Raw genomic sequence first — 11,082 nt, 5'->3', positions numbered from 1 at the left:
AATTTAGCCTGGTCTGAACTACTGCTGTATCTGCTATCACCAATGCTGAGAGGCCATTAAACTTTATCCCTACTTCAAATAGCACCTGGGGTTTCACACTTTTTCTAAATTATCAGATTGACCATTGATTCATGCACTGATAATCTAGTCTGTTTTGAGGCTGATCCAATGGCATATCTGGGGGGGGGGGAGGGGGGGTTCAAATGGTTCAAGCACTATGGGACTTAACATCTGAGGTCACCAGTCCCTTAGAACTTAGAACTAATCTAAGGACATTACACACATCCATGCCCGAGGCAGGATTCTAACCTGCGATCGTAGTGGTCGTGCGGTTCCAGACTGAAGCACCTAGAACCGCTACGCCACACCGGCTGGTGGAAGAGGAAGAGGAGGAGGAGGAGGAGGAGGAGGAATGGGGAGGGGGAGGTAGATAAGGTTAATGTGACATAGCTTCTGAGTTGACAAGTTCTTACAGTTGCTGATCATCTGCCAAGAATGTATTTGCTTACATGAGGGCTAAATAAGGATCAAGCCAGTATGCTCCACCTCTAATATAGGCAGCCATGGTCTGCCCTATCAACTTGTTCCTCAGTCAATTGTTCACCTCGATACATATTGGCAACAGCCAACAATTTTCGTGGTTTCAACTTCTCCCAACCTAATATTTATTGTGTAGCACTAGGCTTAATATAATTTCATATTCTGTCTTCTTTTTTGTATTTGTATTGGTCTGAGGAAACCTCAATGATTTCGATGTATTGGTCAAGTTTTACGAGGATGACCTTCTTGAGAATAGCGCATTCATCATTCATCACTGAATAATTACACAGTGAATATTTGTTTTGGAAAAAAAAGACACTGAATGACCAGTTATCAAAATATTAATTAATTGTGGGAAAGAGATGTTTCCGAACATACTTGAGCTTCTCAGAATAGTTGCAGTAATGTGTGTTACCGAAGCAATGGCAGATAGGAGGGATTAAAGACATAAAGTAGAAGTCTGCAATAACTCAGTTGTCGGGAGACATGCTTTAATGCTTTACTCCTGCATTATAGCATACCTGATTTATATCAAGAGTGAACTGTTTAATGACAAACTACACGTGGAAAGTTAAGAACAACACACAATACCACACCATACAACACTGTATTTAAAGAAACTTACCAGATAGGATACAGCAATTAGACAAACTTCATCACATGTTGATCAAACATAACATGAGTTTCAATCTGGTATTTGAAGTACACTATCAAATACAGTATGATAATTTACCACAATGCCTGCAAGCTGCAGAACATGATTATTCTCCTGCTTTAAAGGATTGTCAGTTAGCTTTCAGGGCAGGTCATTCCGCGCATTTCTTTGTTTTGTTTCATACTCTTCAGGTGCAACGACTCATTTGGTTTGGTTCACTTTATTGCTCCATCCATGTAATCACTTTATTTCATCCAATATTTCACACATACTGGGAACAGTATCTATACTTTTTTCTTCAGTTTCTTCACTCTCATCCTCGACTATTTCACTACTCTCATTTCAAACATCATTCTGACAACTACCCAATGGTTCAAGCCTTCCAGACCAATATTGTACTGTAAAACACGATATGCAAGTGGATTTCACTGCTGTTGAAATCTATGTCACTGAAACATTTGTTGCACTTTCTTCAATGGAACACTTGTTCCAGCAATTCCTAATTGTGGACCGATGTTTTGCCACTCCAGGCCTTCTGAATATGCAACACTAAAGATTCACACGTTTCAAGAACATTTCCATTTCTTCATCTGAATTTATTATTGCAGTGAGCAGTTCACAGCAATAATGACCCTTAAATGCTACCCTTGTACAAAATGTTGCTTTCCATCTTCACTACCTGTTTTTGTTGGTCTCTTCTTTACAGTTTTATTCACTGATTTTATAATGTTGAAAATTCTGGTATCAATGACAGTGATGATGACTCCCGTGTCTCTACCAGTTTGCTGTGCCTCGAAAAGCTCTTCATAAGAAATGCCTTTGCCAGGGGGGACATTCAAGCATTCCTTGCCTCTTGTAGTTGGTGCTACTATATCATGACTTGTACTTTTTGTCTTGTATTCTTTATATTTTATTTGAAACACTCGTCCACCAAGTTACGTGTGTTGCCATCCTCCAAGTTAGATGAGAAATGAGACAGAACGTTAGTGTCTAGTGGGCACACACCAGTCTTCGTAACACCATTTTTAAACTGCTACATCCAACCTCTTCCATCTTTTGCATAAGCTTGTTCAAAAGGGATGGGAAGGTCTCCTTTGGTACAGTAGTCCATTTCAGTCCTCTTGTTGTATCTTTCCAGTGATCTAAAACCATTCTCTACTGACATTTCAATGGTCTAAAGAAAGCAATGTCAAGAGATTGTAGAAGGTGTGTAGGGTTGAGAGGTAGAGCAACGAAAGCAATATTATTCTCTCTGCACAATCTTAAGACCTCTAAGTTTAGCTGTGAGCTCAAGTTCTCAACAAAATTTTCCTAGCATGCTGTTTCTTTAAAATTGGTCACAGCAGATGTGAAAACCGATCTCGTTTGCAATCGAACCGTCTAGATTTTCTTGTTACACCTGGCAAGGGCAGACCACTTTCTGTCCAGGTGCTCTTTAGTTTCTCCACTTTGTATAAAACATATGAGGTGCTATTGTCTTTCTGCATTACCACACATCATTAGCGATGTAAATGTCTTTTTGACATGTTGCAAATTCTTTCAGGATATTTAGCATCATGTTTGGTCATGGTTTTTTGCCCCAAGATCACCTACCAAGTTCATTTCGTCATAATTCCACACACGACAGAGGAATGCTTACTAGCGCCCTTGACAATTGATCGAAATACTCAATGCCTGTCGCCTCATGAACATCTGTTCTAGCCCTTGTGATGTTTTGGGTAAACTCGCTACTTATTTTTTTGACTGTGCCGTGCCACATTCTTTTGTCTGGCAATTTCTTTTGGAAGAATAATCCTCTGTGGTCACATTGGTCAAAATATGCTTTCACTGTGGGCCGCAAATCCAACAATGGGAGTGGGAAACAATAATCATACATTGTCACAGGATGTGCAGCCAACACATGCTCCTCTTCTTTACTAAATGCAGTATTTTCATCATCTGGTGCATTATGCTTCCTGTGCAATTTGTTCATGAAAGTATTTCACTGAATACCATATTTGTTAACTGCTGCACGAACTGAGATTTTCTCACATATTTCTTGAAGAGCATTTTCGAACAAATCATCAGTGTAGGGACAACAACTTGAGAGTTTTTATACGCTCGTGGCATTTTCTGCAACAATACCATACATGGAAAATCAGTATTATTGACACGGTGATTTGTAAAAAAAAAAAGTGGGTGGGGGCCTCTGGCATTATGACCTTCCAAGAGGGGGTGTTGCTGAATTGAAACTTTTAACTCTTTCCTGCCCATTTTAAATGTGTGAATATATTTGTACTGGTAAAAAATTCAGTTATATCGTCCCACATCCCGAAGTCTGTGGTTCTCATTCCCCCCCTCAGAGGTATAGGTATAGGGTACCTGTGCATACCATCACAAAGTAAAGATGGCACACAGTCACCCCTGCATCTTTCAATTTTTAACAACACTACCTAATGTGCAAAAACAACGAAAGATCATTAATACTGTGGCATCAGACAAATGAATAATGTAGCAAACCATTTACTAATGTCAGTTTGCTGATATTCTTCCTCCTGTGAGATGCAAACAAAATTTTCCGACAGGCGCAGGCATGCTCACACAGCAAAATACTCAAGAGTGCTGTGAACAATTTGGTGGGACCATCGAAACTAGGATGCAAATTATGAATAAACCTGCACATAGCAACACTATCCAGCAAAATTTTAGGCACTTCAGCATTTCTGATGGGGACTTTCTGAATTGCTAAGACACACTTGTTCGAAAAAAACTGCAGAAGTCACCCGTCTGGCATACAGTCACCCTGGTTTATGGTAGGCTTTTGCCTGTAGATGAGCAACAACTTCATTCAGTTACAAAGGAAAGTAGTGTGCAGCAGGTTGTTAATAAAAATTGAACAGACAGGTTGGAAACTACATTGAGAAGAAACATTGGCCAAGAATGTACAATACTGTGCCCACTGCTTCGCTCGCGTAGACTGTATGGCCGGCAGAGATTTATTTAATCAAATTTTTATGTTGCTCATAATTTGCAACACCTCCCAAGCTTTTCACATTAATTAGGCCATATAAGCACAGTATTTTCTGACTGTATTTCTGACCAAAAAGTGATTCTGATAGCTGGAGTCCAAAGTTTTTGTTAATCATGCCGTTTGCACTCTTGTGGGGATATTTACACAGCAACTTTCAACCCTTAACATGTTTCTTTACATCCAACCAAGAAGTGAAATACCAATTTTCATAAATTTAGCTTTAAATTTTTTTAATGTAATGAAGTATTTTCTTAAAAATTTTCGTCCTCTATTGCAGTCCCTTAGAGGTTGAATTTCCAGAAACACTGAAATATTTTTTTTTTTTTTTTTTCTGGGCTGGTCACACTACAGTCTGCAGCTACTTCGGCGCCTCCGATGCCATCACCTGTACCCACACCATCACCGACGGCACCGCCACTTCGTGCCTTCAATCCTGATGTTGAACGCTGGCCAGAATACATCGCCCAGCTCGAGGCACACTTCACAGCTTACAGTGTACCAGGTACAGAGCAGCTTGCTTTTTTCATTGCCAATGCGGGTGTTGTGTTGTACCGTGTGCTCGTGAAATTGTTTCCCACCACCCTCCCGGAAACTAAAACTTACGATGAAGTGATTGAAGCTTTGAACTCCCACTTCCGTGACAGTGTAAATGTGGTTGCTGCACGTTAGAAATTCTTTTGCCTCCAGCGTGGCCCTACTCAGTCGAATAAATCTTGGTTAGCGGACCTTCAGGGACTAACTTCTGATTGTGACTTTAATTGCTCGTGTGGACTCTCATACGCAGATATAATGATTAGAGACGCTATAGTGCAGAATGTGTCGGATCACCGCATCCGCGAACACATCCTTATATTTAAAAACCCGTCTTTGCTGGAAGTAGTGGACTTGCTAGACAGAAAAGATACCTTAAACATGGCTACTTCCACGTTCGACGTGACTCCGGGTATGTGTACTGTTAGCGGGACACAACACGTGCCCTCCCAGCCAGCCGCGCGCCGCTCATAAACATGGTTCAAGCCAGGCACCCACTAAGAAACTGAAATCGTGTCCGAACTGCTTTCGTGCCCGCCCACGGGACAGTTGCGGATCCCTTCAAGCACAGTGTTATTTTTGTAACAAGAAAGGACATGTGCAAGATGTGTGTAGTAAGAGAAACTCTGATTCACAATATGTCTCTTGTTAGCATGACTCGCGTGGGCGTCACCGCAACAGACACCGCCGTGACCGTGATTCACATCAGCCTATGGACATTAATGCCATTTATTCAAAGCCTTCTGCTTCACGTGCTTCGACAGCTTGTCGTGTGAATCAAGTTTTACCTGACGCTTCCTCTCACATTCAGCGGGATGCGAGGAAACTTTTTGTGACTTTGAACGTTTATGGATGTTCTGTTCACATGCAGCTGGACATTGGTGCGTCAGTTTCTTTACTGAACAAATCAACGTATGACTTGCTTGGTTCGCCCCTGCTTCGCCATTCGCATTCCACGCTGACTGCATTTACTGGACAGGAAATCTCAGTGCTCAGCGTGTGTAGTTTGCCACGACCCGTACAATGTCTTTCCATGTGCTCCACTCTAGTGATGCTACAAATATTTTTAGCATGGACACATTTGAACTCTTTGCCCTCGCAATTCAGGACAATTTACTTTGCATCAACGCTAGTAACCATGCAGACAGTGTTGTCGCACTATGCGATGATTTTGGTGAACTCTTTTCTGATGGACTGCGCCACAGACTTTCCAGCGCATGCCATATCTATTTTTCAGCGCACACACCCTGTACCGCACGCACTGTGCGATGCTGTAGCTGCTGAACTTACGCATTTGCAAGACTGTGGTGTCATTGAACCTGTTTCTGCTTCGCCATGGGCTTTGCCTATAGTGTGTGTGAAGAAACCCAATGGTCCTCTCTGTATTTGTGCTGACTTTAAGTCTACAGTAAATCCCCAGACAGTGGTAGCTACATTTTCCTTACCGCGTCCTGAGGACATTTTTGTTAAGCTTAGCGCGGGAAAATTCTTTTCCACGACCGACTTGCAGGACGCATACTTTCAGATCCCGCTTGACGAACAGCCACAGTGCTATTTTGTGATCGACACCCACCTTGGCTTTTCCAAGTTTCGCTGCCTTCCATTCGGTTGTGCTTCAGCTCCTGCTATTTTTCAGTCTTATTTGCAACAGTTGTGTGCCATTGTCCCTGGTTGTGCCAATCATCTGGATGATATAGTTGTATCAGGTTGCAACCCTGACGAACATTTGCAGAATTTGCGTACCTTATTTACTGTACTTTTGCAGGCAGGACTAAAGCGTAACAGGGACAAGTGCAAATTTTTCAAACTATGATTCAGTATTTTGGACATATGAGTAATGGACAGGGCATCCACCCCTCGCCGTCACATCTCAGTGTGATTAGAAACTTGCCAGCGTCCAGGAACTTGAAAGAACTTCCAACTGTGTTGGGCAAACTCACTCACTATATTCGGTTTACACCAAATGCAGTGCAGATTGCAGCGCCTTTGCATTGCCTTCGGCGTAAGAACATTCCTTTTGTTTGGTCTTCGGAATTTGACGCTGCTTTCCACAAGCTCAAATCTGCTTTGCTGAGTGATCGCTGTTTGATTCCTTTCGATCCCTCCAAACCAGTTGTTTTGGCTGTTGAATCTTCTCACGGCATTGGAGCGGTTCTCTCACACCGCATTAATTCTGTCGATCGCCTGATCGCTTTTGCATCTAAGTTGCTCAATTCTGCCCAGCAAACTATTCTCAAATTGAGAAAGAAGCTTTGGCCATTGTATATGGCGTAAGTAAGTTTCATAATTTTTTGTAAGGTCGAAAGTTATATTTGGTCACTGAGCATAAGCCTTTGACGTCGTCGTTCCACCCGCCAAAGCCAGTTCCAGCCCATACTGCACAAAAGTTGCAACGTTGGTCTTTGTTTTTGTCCAACTACAATTATGAAATTTTGTTTCAGCCTACGGCCCAGCATGGCAATGCTCATGCTTTGTCTCGTCTGCCTATCGGTCCTGACGAAGTGTTCAATTCTTCCAGATTGTCATGCATCTTTATTGATTCGCAAGATAAGGACTTAGCTGGTGGTTTTCCGGTTGATTTCCAACGCATTGCTGCCGCAACAGCTGCCGATGCTTCTTTGTAGTTTCTTTTGCAGTATATTCATACTTAATGGCCTCCATTTGCTATGCAGATTCGAGATCCACTTGTTCGACATTACTCTGCGCAATGTCACAACTTCTCCGTACACCACGGTGTTATCTTGTTACGAATTGACAATGATCAGTCTCGTGTGGTTGTACCTCGTTCGTTGCAGTCAGAAATCTTCCGCTTGCTACACGCTGGTCATTGGGGTATCGTACGGACGAAACAATTAGCGTGTCGTCACTGCACTTGGGTCGGCATTGATGAGCAAATTGAGAATTTGCTTGCTAACGGTTGATCTTGTGCAGAGCATCAATCTACTCCCTGCCAGCAGTTATTTCTGTGGCCACCTCCTACTGCACCTTGGCAGCGCGTTCATATTAATTTTGCGGGTCCTTTCTGGGACACCCGCCGGTTGATTGTCATTGATGCATACAGCAACTTTCCTTTTGTTGTGCCTATGTCTTCTACAACATCTGTGAGTACTATTCAAGCTTTGACGTCTATTTTCTGCATTGAGGGCCTTCCTGAACTTACTGTCTTCGACAATGGCGCCCAATTTGTGTCCTCAGAGTTTGGAGCGTTCTGTGCTGCTAATGGCATTCGCCATCTGACCTCAGCCCCGTTCCACCCTCAGTCGAACGGTGAGGCTGAACGCTTTGTGAGTACGTTTAAGTCGCAGATGAGCAAGTTGCGCACCACATACTCTTGCGAGTGCACGCTCTAGACTTTCCTTGCTTCCTATCGCACTCAGCCGCACGGCACCCATTCCCCATCAGAATTGCTGCATGGCCGCGCCCATCGGTCGCTCCTGCAGCTATTGCACTAACCGCTGCACATCGTTCTGGCTTGGCGCCGTATGATTTGGTGTTCTATTGCGTTTTCACTGGCAGGCAGCGCTGGGAGCAGGGGCGCATTCTTCGCCAGCTTGGCCACGCCTTATTTGTCATTTCTGGCCCCTCCGGCACTGTCAAGCCACACCAGAAACAGATTCGTTTGTGCCATCCTCGGTTTTTGGCCACTGGTTGTTTTCCGGCAGAATTGGAGGCTTTGTGGCTTCCAATGCCACAGCCCACGACTCCACCGATGGCGCCTCCGCCGGGCGCGCCTCCAGTCGTTGCCGCTGCCGGTCCGGTCACCTGCTCCGAATGGACGCCTCCCGCCACTGCCGCCACCGTGTTCCTCCGCAGTGTCAGAACCGATGGACACTGAGGCTGCCGTTACGCCGCTGCCGCCACCCATGGTGGTCGTTGCTCCGTCTCCTCATCCGAGCATACCCAGTAGCGGTGCGCGGCCAGGGCAGGTTTTCCATGGGGCATTTTCCTCGCACCCTCGCAAGAAATTTGGGGTCGCGGGTGGACAGCGCACCCCAGCAGTTCAGCTGTCCGCCACCTCAGCTGCGCCGCCCCTGGGTCCCTCCACCCACCGTTGAAAGCCATACTCAACGACGGCGCGTCGTTTCAGGAGGGAGGGATGTGGTATCAATAGTAACGATGCCACATAGTTTCAAAGGTTGGCACTACCACGAGACACCGACGGCAGCGCCCTCTAGATGGTGCTGTGCAGCTCGACGAGCTCCGCAACTGCTTCATCCCATTTCATTAGGCGCAGCCAGCCAGGACACTTTGCTTCAGCTTGGCACCTCATTCGAAGTTATGTATTCTTATTGCTTGAGTAAAGGGAATTTAAATTCATACAGCAGTACCGACGTGTTTTACTTTTTCCTGATCCAAACTACGCGCCGCCTTCCAGGTGGGATACAAAACCCTTCCTGAATGATGCCTACAGTAAAAGATCCACACCTTCTTCAAATTTCAAGTTTTTATCCTTAGCGGTTTGGGCTGGGCAATGATGAGTCAGTCAGTCACTCAGGACATTCCTTCATATACAGAGATAACATTAGAAGTGACCTTTAAAAACAAAGTATAGCAGTCTCACACAGAAACATAGTTTTCATTGAGGTTCTGCAGTTTCTGGATCAATCCTGTACAAATAAAGCCATTATGTGTGTTAGCCAGGAACTGAGCATGTTGCTGCTGTTTTAGGTGAGACTTAAGGTACGTTTATTCTGCCAGCTTGCTGCTCGCCATCATGGCCCAGCGATGATGAATCAAACCCACTGCATCTTGATGGTGGACTAAATCTGCACCATTACTGCATTTCCTGCTGCTAGCTACGATCCTCACCAGGAGACAATATCAAGTTAGATTGTATTTCGTGCTGCAATCATTGTCATATGTCCTCAAACTTGAGCCGTGATAGGTTGCTTCAGCATCATTCCTACGCTTGTAGTATGTAGGTAAGTGAACAGCTGCAGGGTAATTAGTCCTAGTGAGCAGTAAGCAGAGAGGCCGCAGCATAAATACAAGGCTCCCAGCTAGCAGTGAGGTTTAATGTGCCAGCAGTGAGCAGCAAGGTGCCAGCAGTGAGCAGCAAGGTGCCAGCATTGGTATTGTGCTAGTTGCTGCTACTGAGAGGTGGAGATACACAAGACAAGGCTTACAACTTAACAGGAGCATTGAGGGGAGATATCTTAGTAGTAAATATGAAGTGGGGGTCCCAATGTTACGAATGGTAAAATTTCTGTAGTTCCCAGTGTGGGAAGTGAGCTGATTTACTTTTTTTTTTTTAAAAAAAACCTAAATACTTATTCACACATACTGCTGCAAAAGTGATCTAGATAAATTAACTATTATACTCCAATTAAATTTGCTTTGTGACTGATGCTTCAGTGAAGTGAGTGGTAGGAGCCAGGCATCAGCCAATCACAGCTGTTTTGAAGACTCCATGTACTCGCTGCATTTCCTGCTCTGAGAGCACGAGCAGCACGGCCTCGCAGGTGATGCTGGCGTCAGGATCTGGGAGGGGGGGTCATGCCACACGTGTGGGAGTGGCAAGGAAAAAGTGCAAAACATGCAGTAATTTTTGATTTGCAGCAGTAAAAAAACAAATATTCTTATTCAAATAAGGCAAAAGTATATCCACTGCTAAAGTTGGTCTTTGGTAAAAATTTTAGTTTATGTACAAAAATATTGAAAAGAAAAATGTCAGGTTTGTAATATCTATCATACAATCATATAAACTAATTGGTTAAAAGCTTCGATTCTTTCGCAAGTCATAGCTTTCCTTTAGTGGTGATAAGTTATTCTGATGTTTTGAAATTAAAAGACCTACAGCAGTTAATTCAGAGAACTTGCAGTGAATAATGTAGTTGCTTTACATTCACAGAACTATAGATCTTATGTTACTACACACGAAAAGCAGCCATTATACCGAAATTCTTTTAACGGTGGAAGGACAGCCACATCTCACTGTACTGTGGTATAAATATAATATGCTTACTGTTATGCAGAAAATAATGTTCTCATTGTAATGTGGTCATAAAGTTAATAGCTCACATTTCACTATAATACTTTTATCAATGTATATTTCCACATCCATGTGCACAGAAAGCTGAAAATTTATATATATAATCTTTCCTAGGTTTTAGCTTCTGATCAACACATTAAAATGCAATGGGAATATGTCCCAGTTAAAGGCATACAGAAATAGGATCTGTGAATTGTTCTGCAACTCTTGATATCAAAGAGCCATCAAACACTAGAGAAGATCTTCAGTAATAGTTATGGTCAAGGCCTCTTATCATTTGTTTATCCTTGATAAGGCATCTACATTAACTTTCAGAAAACAGACATTATCGACTGGCTACAGTGAAAAACAGTC

Source organism: Schistocerca piceifrons, chromosome 2, assembly GCF_021461385.2.
Source record: "Schistocerca piceifrons isolate TAMUIC-IGC-003096 chromosome 2, iqSchPice1.1, whole genome shotgun sequence".
NCBI lineage: Eukaryota > Metazoa > Arthropoda > Insecta > Orthoptera > Acrididae > Schistocerca > Schistocerca piceifrons.
This window is presented reverse-complemented; position numbering follows the sequence as displayed.